This window comes from Lynx rufus, unplaced genomic scaffold, assembly GCF_022079265.1.
Source record: "Lynx rufus isolate CCGP_SWC_20201006 ecotype Redwood Valley unplaced genomic scaffold, mLynRuf1.p SCAF_1, whole genome shotgun sequence".
In the NCBI taxonomy this organism is placed as follows: Eukaryota; Metazoa; Chordata; class Mammalia; order Carnivora; family Felidae; genus Lynx; species Lynx rufus.
In genome coordinates this window covers 80,783,055-80,810,143 of record NW_025814823.1, presented here as the reverse complement: position 1 = coordinate 80,810,143, position 27,089 = coordinate 80,783,055, and the positions used below count along the sequence as shown (strand labels likewise).

Sequence of the window (27,089 nt, the reverse complement as noted above, 5' to 3'; positions counted from 1 at the left end):
TCTGTGGAAACAAGACCTCAGTAAGTGCTTGATGGGGAGCAGGTGAGCAATGCTTTCCAGGAATATAGGGACAGCTCAACCAGAGAAGAAATCACTTTGGGCAAAAATGTCAAGGATTGTCCACAGGCTAGTGAAGGGAAATAGGTAGGGAACAGTCTTTTTTTTTTTTTTTTTTTGGTGACCTTGAAATGAAAGGTCATAGGAACACACAAGGGCTCACACACACATTCCTGGGCACACAGGTTGCCGGCAAGGCTGAGAACCACTGGCTTACACCTCCTGCTTTGGGCAAATGCATCTGGGGAGTCGGCCTCCCCTGCACCTTCACATTTGGAGGCTGAATCTGTATCCAGCACGGAGGGTGTCAAACAGGCAAGTGTGGGCCCAGCAGGCCGTGCCTTGGCCTGGGCAACACTCCCAACTCTCGGCCAAACCAGATGCTCGATCGCTCCTGGGGATCCCAAGCCTCTAGTCTCTGTGCCCACAGCCCCCTGCACCAGGAACACGGCACCGTCCAGATCACAGAGACCCAGCTGCTGTCCTCACTCTTTTAGACCCCACCTAGAATTTACTCTTGCTCTAAACTAGACAGAAGCAAACCACTCCAGTGATAGAGCCCAAAGGAACCCATCTGTCCATAAGATTCATGTTTGCTGTTTTGGTCAGGGACACAAGGCCAGTGACCTGTAGTGGGACTTTCATGGTGAGCTAGAGTGTCTCCTATCTCCTGGTACCTGGAGTGAGTGTTGCAAATTCTCCGAAACACAGATCATTTGAATTAGTCTTGTTGAAAGGTCAAACTGCCGTTTGAGTGCTTTGTGAAATGTTTTTAGGAAATCAAACAACTGATGACCAAGTATCACCACTGCAAGAACTGCTTGGAGTTACTGACCCAGGGAGGAGGACTGGGTTTCTCTTACATGCGGCTTATAATCACACTGCTTGTTGTGACTGAATTGTGCCCCCTGATCCCTCAACTAAAGTCCTGATCCCCAGGACCTCAGAACAGAAGCTTGTGCAGAAGAGCAGGGCCAGTGCAGATAGAACCGGGTAGGGCGACGTCGTGCTGGAACAGGCTGGGCCTAAGCCAGTGTGACCGGCGCCTGGCGAAAAGGGGACGTTGGGACGAGGACATGGGGAGAACTCCGCGTGAAGAGGAAAACACGGGTGGGGCAGCGGAAGCCAACGAGACCAACGGTGCCCAGCAACACGGGAGGCGGGAGGGAGGCCATGGACGAAGCAACCCGGCCTCGGGCTTCAGGCCTCCAGACGGCAAGACACCCAGCATGTGCTACTTGGCACAGCCACCCCAGGAAACTAACCACTGTTCATCACGGCCTTTGTCTATCGCGTGTTTGCTGTGTCGACCGCTGAGCTTAGCTGTTACATGAGTGACCACACTTAACCCTCCTAGAACTCTGTGGGAAGGTGCTAACGTTATCCCTACTTTAGGCATGTGGGTGAAGGGGGGCCTCCGGGGGGCTCAGGAACTTGCCCAGAGGCACACTACGAGCGAGCCGTGGAGCAAGCCGAGTCCCGGCGCGCCAGGCTGATGCCCCGCCGGCTCTCCTGCACGGCGCTGCCACACGCCGAGGCCTCGATTTGTTCCAAGACTATTTTCACTTTGATTCAGAAGCAAGTTCAAGCTTATAGAAAAGTTGCACAAAGAGCCCAAAGGGCTCCTGCTGACGCTTCACCCGAGAGCCCGTCCACGCATCCCCACCGCACCTGCCCGTCCAGATGTCGTCCTCACCACGCCGGCCCATCCACACGTCCTCACCGCACCAACCAACGTGATCAGAACCCACCCAACTCCCAGCCGAGGTTAGGAACCAGCTCCAGGTTGCTGGGTGTTGTGTATACTCCTTTCCTCTCTGAAGATCTCGAGGTGTGAGTTTGAATGCGATCATCACTTAAGCGTGATGTCAACACCAGCTAATAAGCTGTAGTTCTCCTTGCGAGGAACTCAGGAAACAGCCAAACTAAGAAGGGGTCAGCCCGCGGCAGGTCCATCCAGCTGCAGCTTTCCTCCGCCTCAGGCCTGGAACCGGGGCTGCCCTCGAGTTAGGCTTCCATTTCCAGTCGCACCAGATCAACAGCGCTAGGCTCTGGTGGCGGGTACGCTCCCTGACCCCGCTGGTGGCAGAGATCCCCGGGAGCTCCATCTGCAGGGCAGACAGGTGGACCTGTCTGAGTTCGCAGTTAAAGCGAACTCAAGCCTGCCTGCCTCTCCGTGAGCTCCAACGGGGGAGCCGGGCGGAGTGCATGGTGCGCCGTGGGGGTCGGGACCTGTCCAGCAGCAGTGTCTGCACCGGTCCCCTTTAGAGGAACGGAGTTTGCGGTCGTCCGAAGTCTGATTTGGCAAGAGGCCACCACACCTGGATGCTGAGCGTTTCCATCTGGAGGGCTGCTGACAGGTGTCGACAGAAAGTGCACTTAGGTCTCCTCCAAACACATGGGGCCAACACCCCTGGCGCGACTCAGACAAGGTTTTGTTTGAATGACAGTGTGTTTTTAATCTCTTTTCAATTGGTTTGGTCGGGCACATTTAGAATAGGAAGAGTCCACATAAGATACAGATTTCTGACGTGTCCTAAAAAAATGGAGCCATCAGGCCATCCCGGGCCGGCACATGTGCGAAAATTCCACTGTCGCCAAAGCTGTCCCTAAGTCCCTGCCCTTCCCAACTCACCTCACCTCACCTCACCTCACTGGTCCTTAGAGCCACTGAGTTTGCACCCCTGTCCGCAAGCCTTTATCGTCTCCTTTTAAATCGATAACAACACATGAAGGCTGGAGGGGAAAATACAGTAAACTAACAATTAAGACAATAAAATTCCACCCAGGAGCATATCCCCAGGTGGAAACCACGTTCAGAGCAAGCCTTTTAGGGTAGACAGGTTGCTTTTCGCAAAGCCCTTTACATGATCACGTGAGGAAGTTTATCGGAATAAGGCATTGAAAAGGGGGGCTTCACCAAACGGAAGGTTCTGGTCTGACATCTCTGGAGGGCCCTCTCTCTCTGCCCAGTCTGGGCCTCACGCACGAGAGACGTCAGTACGTGTGGGCAGGTCCTTGTCCATCACACCACGTACACGTCCTGTCTTTAATCATTCTTTTTAAATTTTTTTTTTCAACGTTTATTTATTTTTTTGGGACAGAGAGAGACAGAGCATGAACGGGGGAGGGGCAGAGAGAGAGGGAGACACAGAATCGGAAACAGGCTCCAGGCTCTGAGCCATCAGCCCAGAGCCCGACGCGGGGCTCGAACTCACGGACCGCGAGATCGTGACCTGGCTGAAGTCGGACGCTTAACCGACTGCGCCACCCAGGCGCCCCTAATCATTCTTTTTAAATCGAGGGAAGGGTCACTGTTTCAGCTGCGTTTCAAGTTAAAACCAAGACTAAGTGATGTCTGTCTGGGCTTTTAAAGAAGTCACTGAGGTTTTTTTGTTTTGTGTTTTTTATTTTATTACTGTTTATTTATTTTTGACAGAGACAGAGTGTGAGTGGGGGAGGAGCAGAGAGAGAGGGAGACACAGAATCCGAATCAGGCTCCAGGCTCTGAGCTGTCAGCACAGAGCCCAACGCAGGGCTCGAACTCACAGACTGCGAGATCATGACCTGAGCCGAAGCAGGACACTTAGCCAACTGAGCCACCCAGGCGCCCCAAGAAGTCACTGAGTTTTAAATTTGCAAGAAAACTTTTTGCCAGAAAAATCTTGCATTTTTAACACCGTAAGTAAATGATGGTGACCTCATTTTATCATGATAGCCTGGAATATATTTCCCACACACATGGTCAACAGGGCTCCATCTGGCTCTACACACGTAGCATCCCGTGTGTTGTGTGTGCGTACAGACAGAAATACTATGGAATTAGGGTGATTTTGAAAACAGAGTGCAAGCCAGGCAGAGGTGGGTCCTTATGCTTCTTTATTTACCAGAAGCAGTGCTCCTTCCAGAGCAATGGCCTCAACCAGGGGCAACACGTGGCAGTGTCTGGAGACATCCTTTGTTGTCGAACTAGTCTCACGGTGCTGCCTGCACCCCACAGTGCCCAGGACAGCCCCACGACAGTCAAAGACCCGGCAAAAATCCTCTAGACGCCCTGTTCTGGAAACATAAGGGGTGGAGAGTTAATTATGTTGGAATCTGAAGCAAACCGCTCGTTTGCATAACATACGTGAAGAAAATCGTCCTTGTTCAGAACTATTCAAAACAGCCAAGCTCAAGATCACCTGCTAGTTGCCCACCTTCTACAGAGAGCCTCAGGAATAATGGACAGGGGCTCTAGAGCCATGCTGTTGTACACTTAGAAGAAGTATCCAGCAGAGAGGGTAATCCAAGAAGGAGGGGAAGTAATCCAGGAGAGAGGATACTCCAGGAGAGAGGGCTAACTCAGGAGAGAGGGATACTCCAGGAAAGAGGGGTGCTAAAGGAGAGAGAGCTGCTTCAGGGGAGAAAGCTATTCCAGGAGAGAGGGATACTCCAGGAGAGAAGATACTACAGGAGAGAGGCTACTCCAGCAGAGAGAGCTACTCTAAGAGAGAAGAAACTCCAGGAGAGAGGGCTAGTCCAGGAGAGAGGCTACTACAGGATAGAGAGATAGCCCAGAAGAGAGGATCCTCCAGAAGAAATGGATAGTCCAGGAGAGAGGGATACTCCAGGAGAAAGGGATACTCCAGGACAGACGATACTACAAGAAAGAGGCTCGTCCAGGAGAGACAGCTACTCCAGGAGAGAGGGATACTCCAGGAAAAAGGATACTTCAGGGGAGAGGAATACTCCAGGACAGAGGACACTATAGGACGCACACATCCAGATCACAGAGACCCAGCTGCTGTCTGGGAAAAGAGGCTACTCTGGGAGAGACAGCTACTCCAGAAGAGACAGCTACTCCAGGAAGAGAAGGGTACTTTAGGAGAGAGGGATACTCCAGGACAGAGGAATATTCCAGGAGAGAGGGTACTCTAGGAGAGAGGCTATTCTGGACAGACAACTACTCCAGGAGAGACAGCTACTCCAGGAAGAGAAGGATACTCTAGGAGAGAGGGATACTCCAGGACAGATGGATACTCCAGGAGAGAGGCTATTCCAGGACAGACAACTACTCCAGGAGAGAGGGATACTCCATGAGAAAGCCTACTCCAGAAGAGAGAGCAATTCCAGGAGAGAGAATACTCCAGGAGAGAGGGACACTCTGGGTTGTGTTCTTGAGAGACAGTGGGAGGGACAGAAGAGTGCACAGGTAAATGCAAGCATATTCATCATACGAGTGATTTTGTAATCAAACATGTATGGAATCTTTCATTAACATTTCAATCATATAAAAATACCCCTGACGTTAACAAAGCTCACAGTTTTAAATTATTTTAAAACATCATGAAACTCATTCACGGACATTGGACTGTTGCTTACCGACTGGCTCCTCTCTCTCCCCTGGGCACCTCCCCTAGGCCAAAGCCCCTTCCCTTCCTGCGCCCCCTTCAGGGAGCGCCTGGCTTCCCACCTGCTCTGGGCAAGGGGGTGGATTTGATGGAAACCAGGAAATACTTCCCAGAAAAAGTTGTGCTCCCTGAGTTTTTGGTTTTTCTTTTCAATACGGAAGTAAATCTCCTCTAGGTGCTGATAACATGGTATGGGATCTCGGTTCTTACAGTGGAAAAAACACCGAATCCACTCTAAGACTGGATTTGTAAACTTTTGAATACTTTGGAATCGGTATCGTAACTTCAATAAACTTCGTGACCCTATTGTGACAATTTGCAGGGAAAGCAGTTTCCTGGAACAGGTGCTAGACGGTTCTGAGAGCGTTGCGCCCTCGCGGACTGGTGAATGAGGACCCTCCCGAGGGAGCTCTTCCGCGTCCAGTCCGGAACCCTCTGCAGAGCCACCCTTTCCGAGAGGGGCGGTGTGGACACTAGACCGACCCCCCCCCACCACCAAGGGCCCCACTCGATGTGCGTGTGCATGCACGCGGGCTGCCCCCCCCCCAGGGCCCCACGAGGTGCGTGTGCGTCCACAGGGGCTGGAGGAGCTCAGCGAGGCAGTAGCTTCTTGAGGTTTTGCAAAGTTCTCCCCGTGTCTCTGTCTGTCTGCCACACTGGGGAGCTTAGAACAGCAGAAATGTATCCCCTCGAAGTTCTGGAGGCAAAAGTCTGGAATCAAAGTGCTGACAGGGCCGCTTCCTTCCGAAGGCTCTGGGGAAGGACCCTCCCTGCCTGGTCCAGCTTCTGGTGGCCCCAGGCTCCCAGGTTTGTGGCAACAGCCAGATCACAGCAAGGAGAGTGTGGCAAGGACCAGCAAGGAGCCCTCTCCCAAGTCCCTTCGGACGGTGGGGGAGGCAGGGTGGAGCGGGGATCACATATCACATAGGCCCAGCTGGGGAAGAGTGGAGGTGGGGGTCGAAGGGCAGCTACCCTTGACCCTTGACTCTCTCCAGCCCTCTGCCCTGCTGGCCTTTGGGCGGAGGCCTGTGATGTGGATGAGGCCTTCTGGGGGTTAATCCCATCAAGCTGAGCAGTCGCTCCCCCCTGATGTTGATAAAAAGTGAGGACCACAGGAAACTCTAGATCTTTCTGCAGTCGATGCTCTCCCACCCACCTGACTGCAGCGAGGGCGTCTGACGGTGCAGGACTCTGTAAGGGGAGCCGAGGTTTTAAAATAAAAATAACATGTGACAGGGTGTTTCAGCTGGTTGGGTTCCGAGGTCACTGGTTCAGGCCAGGACCAGGGACAGCTGGACGGCGGGGCATGAGCCCATCAGAGGAGCCCAGCTGACGCATCAGCGCCTGGGATTTCTGCTGCTTCCTGTGGGGCAGGTGTCTCCCCATGTGTCACTGTCACAGCTGAAACGGGCTGAGGAAGAACCACCCCACCCTTTCCAACAGGGCCAGCGCCCGGCATCCCTGCCGTGAGGTGCCATTACTGAGGGATTTGTCATTCGCGGAAGAGACGCACATCAGAGAAACAGCTGTTGATGGTGAACAAATCTGTTTTAGGAGCGCAAGGAGGAAGCCGGGGGCAACAACATGTACAATACAAGCAGCTCCCGGGGCGCCTGGGGGGCTCAGCGAGTGAGCCTCCGACTTCGGCTCAGGTCACGATCTCACAGCTCGTGAGTTGGAGCCCCGTGTCGGGCTATGTGCTGACAGCTCAGAATCTGCTTCAGATTCTATGTCTCCCTCTCTCTCTGCCCCTCCCCACCTCGTGCCCTGTCTCTCTCTCTCTCTCTCTCTCTCTCTCAAAAATAAATGAACATTAAAAAAAAGAGACAGAGAGAAAAATGCAAATTCTACATAAACTTAAAAAAAAAAGTAGCTACCTAAATGATCATTCTCTTCATGGAGCCAGGATTTGAGAAGTGGGGCTTCATTGCAAGAAAATCAAGACTTAGTCACAACGCAGCCCTCCTGAGAAAGCCATGCCTGGTGCAGAGCACGGCGCACAGACATGTAGCGCTCAATAAACAGCACCCGAGACAATGGCAGAGAGCGGGCAGCAGCTGGGGGACGGCACAGAGTCTGAGCGAGGACACTCAGAGCCTCAGATGACTTGCTAGAGGCCACCACCAAAGCTCACCTCCATTCCCAAAGCACATGTCACTCATCCGGGGGAGGAAGCCCAAAGCATTTGGTGCTCACTCTGGGATTTTTCTTAAAACAGACACACAGAATTTAAAACCTGAGCCATAGGGGCGCCTGGCTGGCCCAGTTGGTTGAGCGTCTGACTTCAGCTCAGGTCATAATCTCACGGTTCGTGGCTTTAAGCCCCGCGTCGGGCCTTGCGCTGACTGCTTGGAGCCTGGAGCCTGCTTCGGATTCTGTGTCTCCCTCTCTCTCTGCCCTTCCCCTGCTCGTGCTCTGTCTCTCTCACTCTCAAAAATGAATAAATGTTAAAAAAAAAATTAAAAAACAAACAAACCTGAGCCATCAAAAGATGACCAGAGACATAAAATAAAACCCTCCTGGAAAATTAAGCCTAATGTCAAGGCGATCGATTTAAATTCATTTGGTCTATTCCATGATTCATTCCAGAGGTCTGATTTCTGCTAGTTTCCAGATGGCCAAAACCAGTTAGTTGCTTTATTCACGAGCAGGACTTTACCTTTTGACCACAGTTGTCATTTGTGTTGGGGGGGGGCGGAGTCGAGAGGCAGAGGATTTAGGAGCTACATCTGCAAAAACATCTCAAATGTGACAGCAGTATCCACTGAGAGGACTTTGGAAATCGCTCTGAGGCTCGGCGTGAGTTCTGAAAGTCGTCCACACGGGCGTTGGATCAGTTCATCTTTCTGCTGTGAGACAAACAGGAAGAGGTAGAGATGAGGGGCTGCCCTAACGACCACGCCCACTGATGCTGTCTTTCCTCAAGGGTCCCCCTGGCGGCCTGGACCCCTGTCAAGCGAGAGGCCACGGTGCCCACAGAAATCCCGGTCAACCCTGCAGCCTGGGAGCCAGGCAAGGAAGGACACGGGGCTTCTCACTGGGCCAGTGGACCGCTCCCAGTCACACCATTACAATTCGATTTCACAGAGGGGACGAGTCCGCGGAGCCCTCGGGGGAGAACACACGGAGATGTATCCTGGAAACGGCAGAGGAGGTGTGGGGGCGGCACAGAGTGACCGTCCGGACAGCTGAATGCAGCCGGGGCCTGGGGCAGCAGCTGTGCTGGGCTTATGTGCCAGGGGACAGCAGCAGGGACCCACGGTGCCACCAGGGAGGCGCGGGACACAGACACACAGACCGCGTTCCGGTGTGCAGACTCACACCTCAGAGCACAGGAGGACTCAAACACACGCTGGGACTGTAGCCAGAATTTCACTTAGGAAACCCCAGCGTGCTAGCCAGCGTAAGCGCTCCGAGTGGGAGAGCCACTCTTCCTCGGGCGGTGCAGGGAAGGGGCCGGCAGAGCGGGCCACAAAGCGCTTGTCAAAGAAAATGAAGAGCCGCGAAGAGAAGCGGCGGGGTGAGCGGGGGCTTTGCGTGTGGGGAAGCGCCCCTGAGCCCGGGAAAAGCGAGAACAGTGGGAACCCGTAGCACGAACGCGATTCAGACCCGAGCCGCGGGCACAGCTGAGCGCGTCCTGCCCGGAGGCCTGTGTGTCCCCAGAGCGCTCTTCCTCTGTGCCATTACACACTGTATGACCCGGCCACGCACGCAGCGGTCACATCTGATGTGGAATTTAGACTGTGATCTTGTTTTTACCTATCAAGAACCAAACCCAGATTGTAAACGATACAGGCTGGTACTTCTTCGCTGCTTTTCTATCCGGCGACCGGGGTGAGCTCCTTCCGCCTCTCCGGCCCCAGCAAGAAGCCGGCCCTGTACAGTCCCAGCTGCAGAAATACAACATTGTCTTTATAGCCCCACAACTTTTTTGACACGTTTTGTAACATCTAGGGAGGGGAGTTAGCCACGGAACTATAACTGATGACTTCTTTGGTTTGATTTTGTTCCGTTTTGAGTTTAGCCTCTCTTTCCAGGCAAATAAAACAGTCTGGCTCACATTAGACTTGCCCCCAAAGCGCCTCACTCCTCTTTCCTTCCTGTGCTGATGGCTCGTGAGTATCCTCACCACACAGATAACTCTTAAATCTATCTTCCTGTATGTTCTTTTTTTTTTTTTAATATTTATTTATTTTGAGAGAAAGAGTGTGATTCAAGGAGGGGCAAAGAGGGAGGGAGAGAGAGAATCCAAAGCCAACTCTGAGCTGTCAGCACAGAGTCTGACGCGGGGCTCGAACTCATGCACCGTGAGATCATGACCAGAGCCAAAATCAAGAGCCAGATGCTCAACTGACTGAGCCACCCAGGCACCCCAGTTCTTAAATCTGTCTTCCTAGACCCCAATTCTTTCCTGAGCTCAAGCACTGCAATTTCTACTTGCTTTCCTGTGAGTCCAGGTTCGTTGATCAAAGAACACTCTCGAGTACTTCCCGTGCTTCCCTGCAGTGGAGAAGTGAGCGACACGGAAAGTCCTGAAGCCCACAGAACGTAAACGGCCTGCGTGCAAACTCAACACGTCCAGTCAGGCAGGCAGAAACCACACCGACTGTTTCAGTTCAGGGACCCAGTTCCGCAGGCGACAGAGGCTGGAGAGGCAAATGAGCAGAAGGTAAGATTAGTAGTTGCGGAAAGCATCTGCCACCCCCAGGAGCTGGAGACCCAGGAGAGGGGGGGCAGTGACCCAGCAGCCTGGTAGCATGAAGGGCAACTGACATGTGGCCAGACCAGGATAGGGGAAGGATGGGGAAGCCACAGATGCTGGCTAAGGGGGCCTGAGAGAACCAGAAGCAAGCCCCCCCTCCCTCCTCCTGCCTTCTGACCCCTCCCCTGTCAGGAGAATCCGACAAGATCGTGTACACCTGGGATGTGACTCAGCCGTCCGGCTCCGTCGCCACAAAGCAGGGAAGAAAGGGGTGAACAGAGAGGCTGAGCGACAGTGGGTACGTAACTCCTGCCCGACCAGCTCTTCCCTACGACTTCCTATTTCAGTTCCTGGCACCACAGTCCTCTAAGCAGTGAAGGGATCTGTGTCTTCATTCACACACAATCAGCAGTCCAACCCCAGAGAGCCCCTGCAATTTCCCTCCTCTCCGGGCTCAATCGGGGAACTGAGAAGCACAATTCTGAGTTAGCACACATTCCCGCTCAAAGCAAAGAAAGAAACTTCTAGTTATACTTCAGTCACAGTTATGTCCAATCAATGTATAACATTGCAAAACTAAAAATTGCCGGGAGACCCTTATTACTCACATCAAAGACCTCAACGGGACACGTACGCACTGTCCTAGATGACCCTGTCTACTAAGTTAGCAAATTACTACATGTCGGGTGAAACGCCTGTGATTCCTGACGCATGTCCCAAAGGAGAATCTGGTGTCTCCCGTTTCCCGTGAAGCCAGGTGTCTGCAAGGTTTGCGAGTGCCTTTTGCACGTGGCTTGGTCCCAGGGGGTGATTTCCAAAGACAGCCACAACCGTGTCTCCCGTTGCACGTGTTTTTTTTTTTTTCTCCCTTAAACTGGGTGATGGTGACACCTCTTCTATCAAACCAGTGGTTCCCGCCACTGGACTCCAGGCAGACTTTGCCACAGTCTTGACCAAAAGAGTGTGGCTGAGCTGACGCCATGTGACCTCTGAGGCCGGATGATGCCGGAAGCAAGTCATGCGTTTCTACCTGGCTCTTTGGGGACGCTTGCTCTGGGAACGCGGCCACCATGCTGTGACGAATCCCAAACAAGCCCACCAGTTTCTAAACTTCTGTCAAAGTGCCTTTGCACGCGGCCCTCACCTTTATCTGAGCTATCGATTGTTTTGGACATGGATGTGGCTGTAATTATATCCCCAGTTAAAAGAGGATTCTTTCCTATGGCTCTTATTTAACAGCTTCTGTAAGTTGAAGTCAGTTGAAGACACAGACAGGAAAAGAACTCAGCCTGGTCTGATCTCTTTTGTTTGACAACAGAAGACTGACTCCAGTAATACTTTAAGTTAGGTTTTTTCATCAAATTTTAGTTAAATAAGCGATACGGAGGCATTTTAAAGCAATTCCAGGGGTGCCTGGCTCAGTTGGTTAAGCCTCCAGCTCTTGATTTCGGCTCAGGTCACGATCTCACAGTTCACGGGATCGAGCCCCACGTTGGGAGCCTGCTTGGATTCTCTCTCTCCCTCCCTCTGCCCCTTCCCCACTCTCTCTCTCTCTCTCTCTCAAAATAAATAAACATTTTAAAAAAAAGGCAATTCCAAAACACACTAAAACACCCTAGATACACCAGCGTTCCCCTTGGACACCTCCCCATCCCTGCTCTCTTATAGACCGGACATGATCTCTTCGGGTCTTTTATGCCTGAGTCTCTGCTCTCATAGAAAACACACGTGGTAGTTAAACCACGTAGTGCCAGGGCACCTGTGTGGCTCAGTTGGTTGAGCATCCGACTTCGGCTCAGGTCACGATCTCATGGTTTGTGGGATGAAGCCCCACGTCGGGGAGGGGAACCCGCCAAGAATCTTCCCTCTCCCTCTCTGTCTGCCTCTCCCCACTTGTGCTCTCTGTCTCTCAAAAATAAACCAAAAAAGGTAGTTTTTGCTATAACATGAAGAATATCTTTTATCGCATCCTATAGTTGGTTATTACTAACAGATAGAAAAGCTACGTATTTGAGTCTATTAATTTTATATCCATCATCTTGCTAAATTTGGGGGTAAGGATTAATGCTATTGGAATATAAAGATTAGATAGTGGTAATCTTTTGGAATGTTTTATTACATAAGGTACAATGCACCCATATTGTGTTCTTGATTTGGGTAGATATTTCATACTTGTGTAGGAGGAAGCCATTGTTTGCAAAAACTACATACTGAAATATTTGGGGGGGTTGTCAAGCCCTCAACTTACTCTAAAACGGTTCAGGAAAAATGTTTTGTCATATGTACAGTTACTTGCAATTTTATATAAGCTTACGATTTTTTTTAGTTTATTAGAAAGCACTTGGACATGCCTGCTTCCAACGAAGTGAAGACTGAAATGGAAGGTAGCAATGAAATCTTTCAGCCGAGAGGTTTTCAAATCCATGTAATGGTGCTAGTTGCCAATTCAGAAAAGTGAGGATGCCTGCAGGTGAGGGGACCACTAGCTAACTCAACGCCGTCTCCCCCAGCCTGTTGGTCAGGTAGTGATGGCTCCAGAACAGCACTGTGTGCACTCAGCCCCACCAGGCACGGCTTCTTGTCTGCTGCTTTCATGGCTGCCTTTTGCACTTGACTTTTCCGGCAGCTTGAATCCCACGATCAGCTGCCAAGTAAGATTATTGTGTCCTGGTCTCAGCTGAACTTTTACAAAAACAATTGAGAAATGCTCGTCCAGGGCAGGGCTGGACCAGTGACTTTATGAGCCCCTTCCATCTCTGTGATTCTGGATATAAAAATTAGGTAATGAATGTCTTGGGGATATTAATTCCTGTCAGCTGCTTCCCCTCCCCCATCCACCTGCTCCAAACAAGGAAGGGGCTGGAAAGAGAGCTCCACACTTGACCCAGCTCAGCTTTCCGGGCAGTGGATTTAAGGGAAGCCTTTAAACAGGAGCTCCTGTCGCCTCCTCCGGCAGTTTCTGCGGAATTGCCTACTCGGTTCAAGTCAGATTTGGGGGTTTTCTTTAGGACTACCCTCTTAAGAAACACCGAACGCTAGTCTCATAAATCAGTTCGGTCACATTCAGAATTTGATGTCTTTCGTACACATAGAGAAATGGAATATACAAATGGACAGTGGCCAGAACGTATATAAAAATAGAACTTTGACCCACAACCTGCAGCAGCCTGCCCAAGAAACCAACCCATTAACTACAATAAACACCCCCAGAAGCCAGCATGCTGTGAGTCAGACCTGAAGGGGCCAGATGGCCATCTCTAGTGACAATCCAGGAAGGTAAACAGTAATTTCTGGAACGATTAGCCCCAAATGGCCAGGGCTTGATCAATAACTGACAGCTTCCAGAGCGCCTGGGGGGCTCAGTCAGTTGAGCGACCAACTTCAGCTCAGGTCATGATCTCCCAGTCTATGAGTTCGAGCCCCATGTCAGGCCTTGTGCTGACAGCTCAGAGCCTGGAACCTGCTTCAGATTCTGTCTCCCTCTCTCTCTCTGCCCCTCCCCCACCTGCACACGTGCTCGCTCTCTCTCTCTCTCTCTCTCTCTCAAAAATAAAAATAAAGATTAAAAAATTAAAATAAATACAAAAGTAAATAATAACTGGGGCGCCTGGGTGGCTCAGTCGGTTAAGCGGCCGACTTCGGCTCAGGTCATGATCTCGCGGTCCGTGAGTTCGAGCCCCGCGTCGGGCTCTGTGCTAATAGCTCAGAGCCTGGAGCCTGCTTCAGATTCTGTGTCTCCCTCTCTCTGACCCTCCCCTGTTCATGCTCTGTCTCTCCCTGTCTCAAAAATAAATAAAACGTTAAAAAAATCAAAAAAAAAAAAGTAAATAATAACTGACAGCTTCCCTGACTTGTGTCCCTGTTTCAACTCAGGACCAACCAGGGAAAGCCAGATACGATCCCCTAACCAATCACACGGCACGCCTGCTCCTACATACCACTTCCGAGGTCTCTGGGCCAGCATCTGCCTCCATCAGAGCACACCAGGGCTGTCCCCTGGTCCACTGCAAGCCCTCCCCTCCCTGCTGGCCTTCAGTCTGTCCCCCGTGCAGGTGATGATGGCCGATGCCCTCCTCTGTAGCCGCTTCTGAATAAACAGCCTTTGCTTTTCTCATCTGGATAGAGTTTATTTCCACAGTATTTGAAGATATTTAAGCTTTGACTGGCCCCCCCCCCACACACACACAGAAGCCACAAGGAGTGTGGGGCAGGCACCCCTCTGTGTCCTGAAAGACACAAAACTTCAAAGGACCCACCTGACGATCAGGATCAACACCAGAATTAGGTCATGTGAGTTTCCACCCTGGGTCCTTTCCAAGGCACTCCTTGATGTACGTTATAACTTACTATTGTTAACTTCTCTCCTGAGGCTACACTGAAAATCAAGATTCTTGAAGACAATTTAGCAGGTGATTTTTGAAGTTTCCGTTGAATTTTGTACAGGGTCTTTCACTCTATCAAAAATCCCTTCCTGACACTGTGCCAGTGGAATAACCCTACCCCCCCCCCATCTCTCTGAGTGTCAGGGAAACACGAGTTAAGACTGCCCAGAAATGCGGAGAAGGACTCGTTGACAAGACTCCCCTGCAGTGAGGTGCAGTCTGGCGTCACTGGAGTCCCTCCTCCCACCAAGCCCTGAAGTTCACCTGCACGCTTTCACCAGCGTGCGCACTCTGGCCTCCAACTCGGCCATGGAGCTCCACCATCCATTACCCGCCACCCTCCACCCACCACCCACCAATCACCATTCACCACGAGCCCGGCCTGCAGAGAAAGCTGTCCTGTCATTCAGGTGAGCGCACCTGCTGAGTGGACACTATGCTAGCCTCCGTGAGGGACACTCAAATGTGTGAGCTGTCACTCCTGCCACTTGTCATCAGCTCACGGGTGAAAAAGCATGATCACTGTAGCACGTTAGACGGAGGCATCGCAGCCTGCCCTCTGAGAACAGACAGGGTCCCACAGATGGGCTTACGGGGCTGTAAACCCCTAAACTGCATGCGGTACCAGCTGTCAGTGTGCATTTTCTGGGAAGAAATCCTAGTATGTTTGCTAAAGGACAATTTTTTAAAAGTAAAAGCATGACTCGCATAGAAAGTATCAAATGAACACATGACACATATTCTATATAATTCATCAATTAATGAGGGAACCAGTAAGATGTTGAGGAGAAATTTAAGGAGGAATTTAACAAAAATTTGAAGTACAACACATTTATGGTAATAAAGGAATACTGAGAAGTAGTCACAAATAGATGCAAAACTAGCAAAACCGACCAATATCTACAGGGCAATAATCGATGGCACCCCACCTAACAGAATATGCATTTCTACTGGTAAGAATTATCTGCATTCTCTCAGTTTTCTGTGAAGTTACAGAGTTGTAAAATAGCTCAAAGTCAGTAAAACAGCAAGATCGCCTGAATGGCGAACTAGACCGGCACCCACCAATCCCGCTTTCATTTTTAACCCATTTCAAAGTCTTTCTGAATCTTTCCCTACAGTCTTCCTTGTGATCATAATAATATCACCAAAGATTACTGCCAGTCACAAGGTCAGGTTGGTCTCATTAGGCTTGGCCTGACTGTTTATACAGTTGCAGCAAGAGTGTTAATTTGCCTTGTCAACGGGCCATGATAAAATTGAATCAGAAATTAGCAACCCACCACAGAAGACAACACCAGGTCCAGACGGTTTCACTGACAGATTCTATCACAATTTAAGAAAGAAAGGATAGCATTTCTGCACAATCTCTTCCAGAAAATAGAACCGATTCTAGAAGGTCAGCATCACCATAAGACCAAAGCCAGGCAGAGACATTTTAAGAAAGGAAAGCTACAGACCAACATTTCTCATGAACACAGATACACAAATCCCCAACAAAATATTAGCGAACCAAATCTAACTATGTTTGAAAAGAACAATATGGGGCACCTGGGTGGCTCAGTCGGTTAAGCATCAGACTTCGGTTCAGGTCATGATCTCACAATCTGTGAGTTCAAGCCCCGAATCGGGCTTTGTGCTGACAGCTCAGAGCCTGGAGCCTGCTTCGGATTCTTTGTCTCCCTCTCTCTCTGCTTCTCTCCCCGCTCACACTCTGTCTTTCTTTCTCTCCCTCTCAAAAATAAACACTAAAAAAAAATTAGGGGCGACTAGGTGGCTCAGTTGGTTAAACATTTGACTTCAGCTCAGGTCTTGATCTCACGGTCTGTGGGTTCAAGCCCTACGTCAGGTTCTGTGCTGTCGGCTCAGAGCCTGGAGCTGCTTCAGATTCTGTGTCACCCTCTCTGTCTGCCCCTCCCCCACTCACGCTCTCTGTCTCTCAAAAATGAATAAACGTTAAAAAATTATTTAAAAAAATTTTTTTTAATTTTTAAAAGAACTAAATTCCATGGGCAAGTAGGATTTACCCCAGGTATGCAAGGCTGATTCAACATTCAAAAATCTATCCATACAATCTGTCACATCAACAGGGTAAAGAAGAAAAATCATACAATTCTATCAATTAATGCAGAGAAAAACTCCATTTTTTAAGTCTCATTGCGTTGAAGGCCACTTGTGCATTGAAGGCCTCTTGCATTGAAGGCCACTGACTTAGAAGATGCTGGGTTTAAATTAAAGACTGTGGCCCATCAACATTTGAGATGATGCCTGAAACTCGGCTGAGAACAGCAGACTGCTGTCGCCTGATAGCCCAGAACTCCAACCATTCGTTAAAACTGGGCAGTGTTAGAGGACACTGTGGTTGGCAAGGTCCTGAAAGATGCTCAGGGACTGCCCACAGAGACTTCCAGTTCTGCAATATGTGTATATTAATTAATTACATTCCAGGTACACGAATTTAACCTAGGCAAGGCTGAACATCTCTTCTGCTCTGACCACTCTTCCCTTGAAACTGAGAGACTCTCAGGGTACAATGTCACCGGAGGGAGGAAGTGGAGAATCTCACACCTGCGCCCTCAGGAAACCGAAGCTTGAGAACTGACATACTGATTACCCGAAAACATGGGACTTTCGGAAAACCGCAGTCACCTCCTGACCGATGAGCGCCACCAAGAGTCTCTGCCCATCCTGGAGCCGGGGAACTCACTGCTGGGACTCGGGCTGGACGCCCCCTCTTGGCGCTCCTGCCCATCCGTGACCATCACCACCCCGGACCTTCCACGGGGTCGTTGCCACCTGCTACCGTGTGTGTGTCCCCAACTGCTGCTCCTGAATGAACCCAGTTTCTGGTCACTTGAACCTGCCTCAGTTTCCCTCTGTATTTAAGTTGACAAAACTTTGCAATGGTGGTGACTCTAGAGAGAAAAACGTTTCATTGGAAAACTGTGGCACACCCTTGTGCACACCCAGGACTGGTTCTGTTCGTTTTCGTCAAGGTTTCATTACGTCCCTGTCACCTGGACCGTGTACATATATAAAGATCACTACGCTGTGTACCTTAGATGCACACGATGTTATATGTCGATTATATCTCCATAAAACTGGACTGGATCCTGAATTCTAATTTCCTCCCAATATCCAACCACCACTCTCCAAACCAACGTTTCCAATTTTTCCCCTGCTCCTCTGTCTCAGAACTGCTAGAAATTAAACCTGTCCTTTTCCGGAAGCCCTGCAAATAAAAACAGGACAGCTCAATACAAACTTCAGAGAAACCACTGACACAGCTCATGTCTGGACAGCCTTCCCATCTGCTGCTGTGGGGGCCACTCAGAAAGTTCATGTTCACTGGGACATCTGATGACATCACCAGAGACGATTAAAAACTACAAGCCAGGAAAATCCGTCAGATTGCCAGCAGCTGGCGTCACTCCTTCTGAAGATGCTTTGAGCCCGAAGCCTAAAAATCTCCAACGACTGCCCACTGGACTCCGAAACTGCCTGTAGTTTGTTCTAACCATTAACCTTTGTTTTTATTTGTTTCCATTCAAATACCCAGGACTTGGTTCAATGGGTATGTGACAATCTTCTCTGGACGTGAACCTTGGGAAAGTTTCAGACGGGAGAAAGATGAGGCTCCAGACAAGCCACTCCAAACTATGTCACTGTGGCACACTGACTAACTTAAGCTGAAGGAGTTTGAGAAAATGGCCAAGGCAGGTAGGTCAGTTTGACCTCTACCTGCCTCACCCTTGCCCCCTAAAACAGGTCAGAAGAACGTCATATGAGAAGCATCCTCCTTACACCCAGAGGAAAGGAGTGTCTCTATCTCTGAAGACAAAGGGAAACCCAACAAGAACCCCAACAAGCATGCCTCACTGTTTCCCAGGGGTCACTGCTCTCCCATGCCTACACCTGTCCTGTTCCTCCCGCACTGCCCACTCCTCATCCAACCCAGCATAAAACACTCAGCAAACTTGTGGGACCCAAGGAATTTAACAAAAATCCCCTACCCCTGGACAAGCAGAGCAAGACTAACTCCATTTTGTGCTATACCCACCATCTCATGTATAACCCCCACATGACCTACTTATTGCTTAAGACACTCCCCCACCCTAGTCAAGCCATTGAGCACACCCTTACTGGAAACCGGCTCATATAGGAATGCCGAACCCCTGGGGCGCCTGGGTGGCGCAGTCGGTTAAGCGTCCGACTTCAGTCAGGTCACGATCTCGCGGTCCGTGAGTTTGAGCCCCGCGTCGGGCTCTGGGCTGATGGCTCAGAGCCTGGAGCCTGTTTCCGATTCTGTGTCTCCCTCTCTCTCTGCCCCTCCCCCGTTCATGCTCTGTCTCTCTCTGTCCCAAAAATAAATAAACGTTGAAAAAAAAATTAAAAAAAAAAAAAAAAGGAATGCCGAACCCCTAACCGCCAAAGAATGTAAACCCCGCCTTTTGCCCGCGAAACTTGCACGCCAATTCTTAAACCCCGCCTTTTGCCCGCCAAACTTGCGTGCCAATTCTGACCAGAGTGATAGGCTAGTTCAAACAGTTACTATAGCGTAAATTGTAATTGAATTGGCCACCTGCGTGTGGACTGACATGACTATGCAACTTTCTGTGTGTGTTACAATCTCATTGGCCACCGACCCCTATAAAACTGCTGCGCCTCTTAACCTAGGGGTCCAAGTCCCTGCTCTGCTATGCCGGGTATACTTGGGTCCAAGCTCGAGCTTGCAAATAAACCCTCGTGCTTTTGCATCGGTATCGGCTCCTTGGTGGTCTCTCAGATTTGAAATCGGGGGCATTACAGAACTGTCTTCTTGACTTCATTTCCATATGCCGTCTTCTGTGTCTTTGTGTCTTCACACGAAATCTATCTTGAATAAATCTTTCTCCTATTAACTTGTGACTTTCGGTTTCATTTTCAGACACAGCCAGGAACCACAAAAGAGTCAAGGAATACTTTCTTCCACCTACAAGGGCCAGAGTGACCACCGCTGTAGCCCAGGGCTTCCCAAATTTCTTATGCACAGGTATCTCCCTGGGATCTGGGGCAGATTCAGATTCTAATTCAGGAGATCAGAGCTGGGCACAGAGAATGCGTTCCTAACAGGCGTCCAGGGGCGAGGTGGACACAGATGAAGGATATGCAGGACTGAAGAAGGAAGCGGAGCCCAAAACAGGTGTAAGTAGATGGGCTCCCCAAGGCCCAGCCAATCTCCCACGCCTTCCCAGGCACAGACCCTGAGCATGACACTCCCTTCCCCACACACGTGGCAGGATCTGGTTCACTTCCCGCCGTAGCGTCACAGGTCCATGGACACCACCCTCTCTGTACACAGGAGGGCCTAGCTCACTTCCTGCCGTGACGTCACACGTCCCCGGACACGGCCCTCCCCGCACACGGGGCGGTACGCCACTCACTTCCTGCGTGACGTCACAGGGCCCTGGACACCACCCTCCTGCATAAGGGGCGGGACCCTGTGTACTTCCTGCCGTGATGTCACAGGACTCTGGACATTCCAGGGTATCCTGGAAACCAAGGTCTTCAGGGCATGGTCTTCCTCCTTCAGCCGGAGGGAACATGGCAGGAGACAGAGGAGTGACCTTGTTTGTCCTGCTGCTGTCCTGCTGGCGCCACGCGGAGCCCCAGCCCATCAACACGATTTCAGGTACAGTCACAGGTGGGTGGCTATTGGGCCGGTGGGAAACGCACGTCTCCCTGGGGCTGAGTCAGGCCCCTCCCCACCTCCCCAGTTTCCCACCCATTTCTGGGAGAGAGTGAAGCAAGTTGAACACTTTTCTACACTTTGAAAAGTCTTTTTCAAACTCCAGAACCCCATGGGGAAGGAGCGTATGCGATGTATTTTCACTTTTTATCACAGATGATTTCTAGGGCGCCTGGTGGTTCAGTCGGTTGAGCGGCCGACTCTTGATTTGGGCCCAGGTCTTGACCACAGGGACATGGGATCCAGCCCCGCATTGGGCTCCATGCTGAGTGTAGAGCCTGCTGGGGGTTTTCTCTCTCTCCCCTCTCTGCCTCTCTCCCCTGCTCATGCACATGCTTGCTCTCTCTCTCTCTCCCTCTCCCCCTAAAGTAAGGAAACAAAGGCAATTTCTAACCTCCTGAAAGTCGAGGGGCAGCACAGAGACCCTGCCGCCCCCGCCCCGTCCGCCACCCTGCACTTCCTGCACACACACACTGCTGCTGTCCCCGGGACCTTGTAGTCCTGTCCAAGGGGTCTTACCGCTTCACGTAAACCTTTTCTTGCTAACATGAGGCGGTTGTCCCTTACACGCCAGTGTCGTGAAGACCCGGACAAAATTAACAGAAGCCTGCACAGCAGCTCATCCCGGCTGCACCCGATCCACCGTGGTCCCCAAATGCCCTTGTCAGGGAGGGTGCCAATCACACCCAGGACGGGCCCCGCGTGTGCCTCTGGCCCACGCCCTCCCATGCTGGCCCCTTCCTTGTGGAGGATCCGAGTGGGGACAGGCCGGCCGGGACGGGATGGGACTCTGTGACTCCCCAGTAAAGGATGGCAGGGAGGGGGTGCTCCGTGACCCCCCCACCTGACTTCCTGCCAGGAAGCTCTATTCTCAGGCCACCCGGCCACTCTTACACCTGCCTCACAGGTCACCACAGATGGAAGGAACGGGGCCGAGATGGTCCCCCAGCCCCAGCTCCCAAGGATGGCCGAGTGAACCCTGAAGGCTCACTGACAGGGTTTGGGGGGCTTCTCTGAGAGCAGGACCATGGGTGCTGCCCAAGCTGGTTCTGTGTCCCCTCCCGCCGTTGCCACGCCCACACGTCCCAGGGGGGGATGGGCCAGCTGGCTGCAGTCAGGCCAGAAGTCAGGTGGTCCTGAAAGGACTGAACATCCCCAACTTCCTTTTCTTCAGCAAACTGAGCTCTGAGGTGCTTCCCAAGGACAGTGTCCTTTGCGACGCCGTGGGTGCGGACGGGGCTGTAACAGGTGGGGCCGTGTGTCCCCCATGGGAGGGCGCGTCCCTCCAGGCTGCTCCTTCCTGCTCAGACTGTCACGTGCCAGTGCCCTCGGGAGGTGCTCCCAGCGCCCAGGGACAGAGCACTCCTCCAGCCCTAAGCCAGCCCGCCCCTCCCCGACCTGGTCTCCTGTCCAGACAGGGACACCCTTAGGTGACCGTCATGGTCTTCCGGCTTGAAAGGCCAGTTGAGGGCAGTCTCTAAATCATTTTCTGAAAGGAACAGTGGGTTTCCTTATGGGCTTGCGGCTGGGGCGCAGGGGCGCGGGAGTACCCGTCTCCGGGGGTCCCAAACAGACCAACTCCGGCCGCTGACAAAATCCAAAGGTGGAGACAGTGGTGGTGACACGAGAAAGGAGTTCATTTCGGTGAGGCCGACAGCCAGAAGACAGCGCGGACTGGCGTCTCCAAGACTGTCTCCAAATGCAAAGACCCTTCCAGGTTTATCTGAAGAGATGTGGGACAGAGGCCAGGGCACAGGCAGATGGACAGGAAGGGTCATGTGCATCATTGTCATGGGGTCCATCACGTGTGGGCTCCGGCCGGCTCAGGCAGTTTCCATTCCCATCGGAGGAGGCTTTGCCCTCCGAGTCTTGCTTGAGTTAAGAGAGAAGCTGGAAATGAGAACTTCATCTACTAGAAAGTTGGCAGTCAAAACGGGGATGGTTGAGGTCCGCCCCCTCCCCCCCCCCCGCTCTGGGGGCTTACCGCCTCCGAGGGCAATGGTGCCGTTGGCCAACGTGAGTTGCCCTGACCACGAGGAGAGACAGGAACGGCAGCCATGGGCCTGGTTTGCCTTGTTTTCCCCAAATTAACCAAAGCACAGCCGCAGAGGTCAGCAGTGAGCCCTTCCCGGTGTCCGGGATGCGCACTGTGCAAATATGGAGGAGTAGTCAGGGATCCTGGTAACTCCGGCGCCCGGCGGTTTGAAGCCGAGAGATTGTCAGTCGGAGGTGACAACAGGCGAAACACGCCACAGCCGCCACCGTTGACAATGCACTTTGAAAACCGTGCGGGTATTCTAGAGCATAAATATTTTTCTGCACACGCTTGCTGCCTGACTGGCACAATACTCCCATTATAATCACGGGACAGACACAGAATGAAAAGAGTATTTTTGACAAAGTGCTCGCTCGACGCAGCTGTGCCCATTCTTAATGACTCATTAATGCCTCATCCTCAGGGAACTATACTTTTGTTTGCCTCGTTGCAGGGAGGTCAGCACACTGGGAAGCGATTGTCATCTCCGTGCAGACCTCCTTGCAGAGATTTCCGCATTGTTCTAAGCCCCGCGTGCAGATGAGGCCATTGGTATGCAGATTGTCCGTCATTAAAACCATTTGAAAATCAGCGTCGTCACTGGTTTACTGTTGGAACGAGAGTCTGCAGACGCCTGCGAGCTCTGTGCAGCCGGGCAAGGTGGCGCTGCCCAGCGGGTCCCGGGCGTGCCCTCTCCCCTCCCCGGGGGCGGGAGGGGAGGCTGACCTTGACCCTGAGTCGAGGAAATGGACGAGGACACCCAGCTCTGAGCAAAAGGAGTAGTAGGGAGCCCCCGGCTGGTGCCGCCATGCGGAAACCCTCACTCCAAGCACTGCCGGGCCCCCAGCGAGGCCAGGGAGGCTGGGGGTCGGGCGTCCAGGGATCCCACGGAAGTCTGCGGTCTGGCCTGGCCGGCTCACCCCTGAGACCCCATGCCTTCCCTGTAAACAGACCACCTGGAATCACTCTGCTTCTGAAGGGGAGTCTCTCTGGGACCCCCTCCCGACCAGAGAACCCCCACCGTTCCCCAAATCACGTCCCTAAGCTCCCAGAGGCACAGGCCTCTGGAGCCCTTCAGAAAGGACGTGCGCATCCCTCTTGGTTGGCTGTCCGCGGAGCACGTGCAAGGGCAGTCATCCCAGGTGCCAGGACGCGTGTTCCCTTCTGAGGGACGGTGCCAGCGAGCACTGCCCCACGCGGCAGGAGTCAGAGCACAGGGCACGTCCCTCTACCACACGGCCGCCTTGCCCGCCACTTTCCGGATGAGAACTCAGTCCTGGGAACCCCTTGCAGGCCTCTCCCCCCTGCAGCAGGCTGGTGGGCGCCGCAGAGAGAGAGATCAGTGCAAATTCAATGAATTATTAAACTGTTAACTTTTCTATTTCTTTTCTAGGTCCACGTACGGTACTGCCACCAAATTTAAAAAATTTTGATGACAACGTGGCTGCACTATTTGGTAAGGAAACTCCTTGTATCAAATGTCTGGTCTGTATTTGGAGGGGTGGCTCGTCACACAAGGTGGAGACATGCGATTTGGTTTGAAGCTACAATCACACGCCTGTGGCCCCACACAGGTGTGAGCTTAGCCAGACCTGGAAGGGTGAGGCCTCGTCAGGTGAACTTTCCAGCAAGAACGGGGCACCAGCATGTCCGCGAGCGGTGGAGACAAATGCTCCCAAGTTTCCTGGGGGCTCTGACCGTCCCGGGCCCCGCAGGACGATAGTCCTGACACCAGCACCCCTTCCATCCCATGGGCCGACCCCCCAAAGTCCCAGCCACTGTGGAGAAAGAAAGGATGAGTCACTGGGATTTCTGATCAACTAAGCCCAGAAGGGGAGCTGAGGCTCCCACTCCACCCACCCACACTTCTCCCGAGTGGGGACGGGAGAGTAAGACATCCGTGTCTCTGGAAATAAGTGAGGCCACCGCGTGAGAACAGCAGGGTCTGCCCATTCAGAGCTCCCTGTAGCAGGGCATCCGCCAGGCCACCGCCACGTGCGTGTGGCAGAGACTCAGGTGGGTGGGGCAGGGAGAGCTCAGGGTGGAAAAGAGGTGGCTGGGGGCAGGGACCCTGGGGGAGGTGCTGGCCCAGGACAGCTGGGGGGAGGTGCATGCAGGGGGACAGACAGCTTAGGGGAGCCCTGAGGGAGGCCTCCATCTCAGTCCCCGACTGTACTAAGGGCTTTCCACATACTCGGCTTTATGTGACCCTCATAACATGCCTGATGAGATGAGACAGACCCATTTTACAGAGGAGAAAACTGAGGGTCCAAGTGGAAGCTGCCTGGGTCGTGATCCAGTGAGAGCAAACCCAGGACGTGGGTCCCATCTGTCTGATGCAAAACCCAGTGCACTTACGTTAGAAGCTTCCTAGGAGCTGTCAGGGAGACGTAGAGGGAGAGAGAAAACAATGCTGCGTTCTGCAGAAATCGGGAAAGACCGTGTGCCTCCAAGGGGACGGCTTGGGGAAAGTCTCAGAGGGGACAGAAGGACAGAGGGGCAGAGAGTAGAGGTGAGACGGCACCTGGGCCAGGCTTTCTAGCCTTGTGTCTTTGGGGAACAAAGTTTATTGTCCAGGGCATCTGGATGCCCTCAGGTTTTCAGGAGCTGTTGAGGGGGTCAGTGGTCTCCCACCCCAGACAGGGCTCTTTAGAGACCCCAACCCTGTCCGTCTCCACGGTGCCCTTTGAGTTCCGGTTTCTAGTCCCGCTTCACAGACTGCCTTCGGTCCAGGTAGAACAAGAGGGTACCTGTCCTGCTCCACTGGTTCTGATGTGTCCTTATGTGCTTTTTCCCAAGATGAAATTCTAGTCCAAGAGATATTGGATCCAAGTAATTCATCATTGCTTATGACACAAAGACCACTACCAAAATCAACAACGATTATGAAGAAAAAAAGCAAGTATACATTTTTTACACCTGTGATGGCGTGTACTCCTAGAGGTCTGTGGTTGTGAAGACACAATCCTACCAGTTTACATTCTTTAAGGCCAGCTTACTTCTGGGGCAAAAGCAAATGTTGGTGTGCAAGAAACAGGTGTCCGGAACCTTCTCTGTAACCTTCCCGAGATTGAGGCGGCCAAGCCGAGGCTGGTAGAGACGAGTTCCTCTTATTTTGGGGTGGTCTCGGGGTGCACATGCAAGCAGGGTCTTGTGCTCAGGATGCAAAGGCGGCTTAGCCACTGCGGGAACGGGGGGGACACATGGAAACGGGGACTTGCGACCACCCGCTCACTGACACGTACCTAAGCGTTGAGAGCGCGGGCAGTGACATTGACCCCATTGCACGCGGGACAGAACAAAGGTCTGAAGAACCTGCCCGAGGCCACACCGCTAGTAGTGAACGTGGGAGAGAAGGCGCTTTTCCAAAGGGCGGTTCCGTGGTGTCCGGGGTGCGTGTCGATCAGTGAAACAGCTCGCTGAGAACCAAGACCCAGTATTTGGCTGACAGTTGCTAAGGGGAGGCCCGGAGCAGAAATCCACAAGCAGTGCGTGAACTGCATTCAGCAGCCGGGAAGTTCAGCACTTTCTTGCAATTGTGCGCCCAGATGTGAATTCCGGTTCCTGGGACGAACACCACCCAGCATCTGCTGGGGCCCAAACTGCTGGGTTCAAGGCGGTCAGATGACGCCTGACTCCGGTACATGTCAACTTTCCAAGGCACGTTCTCAGTAGACCTTGACAACTGTTAGCGTTCCGTAAGATACAGTGTGGACCCAAATGTTCACGTGTATGTAACCAAAAAATCTTTTCCTTATTTTTTCATGGTCTTCATCAAAGAAACCTATACTCAAACGGATTATAAGATGGATATTAATAAGAAGCATCATAAAAAGAAATTCTCTTCTGGGAAAGAAAAAAGGCCTTTCTTTGATGGTAAATGCAACCCGGTAATGCCCCTGCCTTAGGAGAAGGTGGTGGGGAGGACAGAGGAGCCAGGCAGATGTACACGGGGACGTCCCCGTCACGGAGGACGAAAGCGTGGCTGGAGAGAGATTGAGGCTGCTTCACTCCAGTGGGGCTGATTTCCCGTCTCCGTCGAGGAACCGCCTGCCCACCACCCCTGCCCGTGGTCCTGACCCTGGAGAAGCAGAGCCTGGCAGGAAGGTCCCGGCAGGCAGGTGGCCACTAGCCGGGAGGAAGGGCCGCCACACTGCCCGCCCCTCCCACACGTCAGCTGGGTACCTGCCCCTCCCTGGAGGTCAGGGGTTGGGCAGAGAGAGCCAGTGTCACCCCGCCACCAGGGAGGTTCCCCGGAGTGAGAGAAAGTGTCCCTCCAACGGCCACGGTTGCTGAAATTAACTCCATGTTCAGGCTCTGAGGCTGAGGAGCTAGCCCCCCACGGGGTGACAGATCTTTTCCTCACCCTAAAGATGACGCAAAAGAAAGGTGCCCATGTAGCTCGCGGGATGCCTGGCCCGTGAAGGGTTGTGGCGGGCCCTAGAGGAGGGACCAGGTCCTGTGTACCAGGCACAGTGGAGGGGAGCTGAGCATATCTGCAGGCCGGGCCCTGGAACCTACATTTCAGTCCATTCCACAGAGACTCTTCCCCAGGGAGCCAGCCTCTGGTGTTTGGAAGGATAGAACGAGAGTAGGATTTTCATGGCAAGGAACATTTCTAGCCCCTCTGGGGTTGTCCCACCTTGACTGACTCAAAGTGCCTAATGGGCATGAATACAGCCAGAAGCCTTTGTTGCAGGGGGGCTGCAGATAGGAGAAGTTAAGGAAGGGTCTATACTGAAGGATGGGTGTGTCTCCACTGAAGGACCACCGTGACCTGGAGCGGCTTCAG

General features: G+C 52.3%; 1 long non-coding RNA gene across 1 annotated transcript; it reads left to right on the top strand.

Moving 5' to 3' along the window:
* The first annotated feature begins 20,110 nt into the window (after nt 1-20,110).
* LOC124517112 (uncharacterized) lies at nt 20,111-25,505 on the top strand. Its single transcript, XR_006963315.1, has 3 exons — nt 20,111-20,205; nt 23,691-23,753; nt 25,097-25,505. It is a non-coding gene; the product is annotated as an uncharacterized LOC124517112 (long non-coding RNA).
* The last annotated feature ends 1,584 nt before the right edge of the window (nt 25,506-27,089 follow it).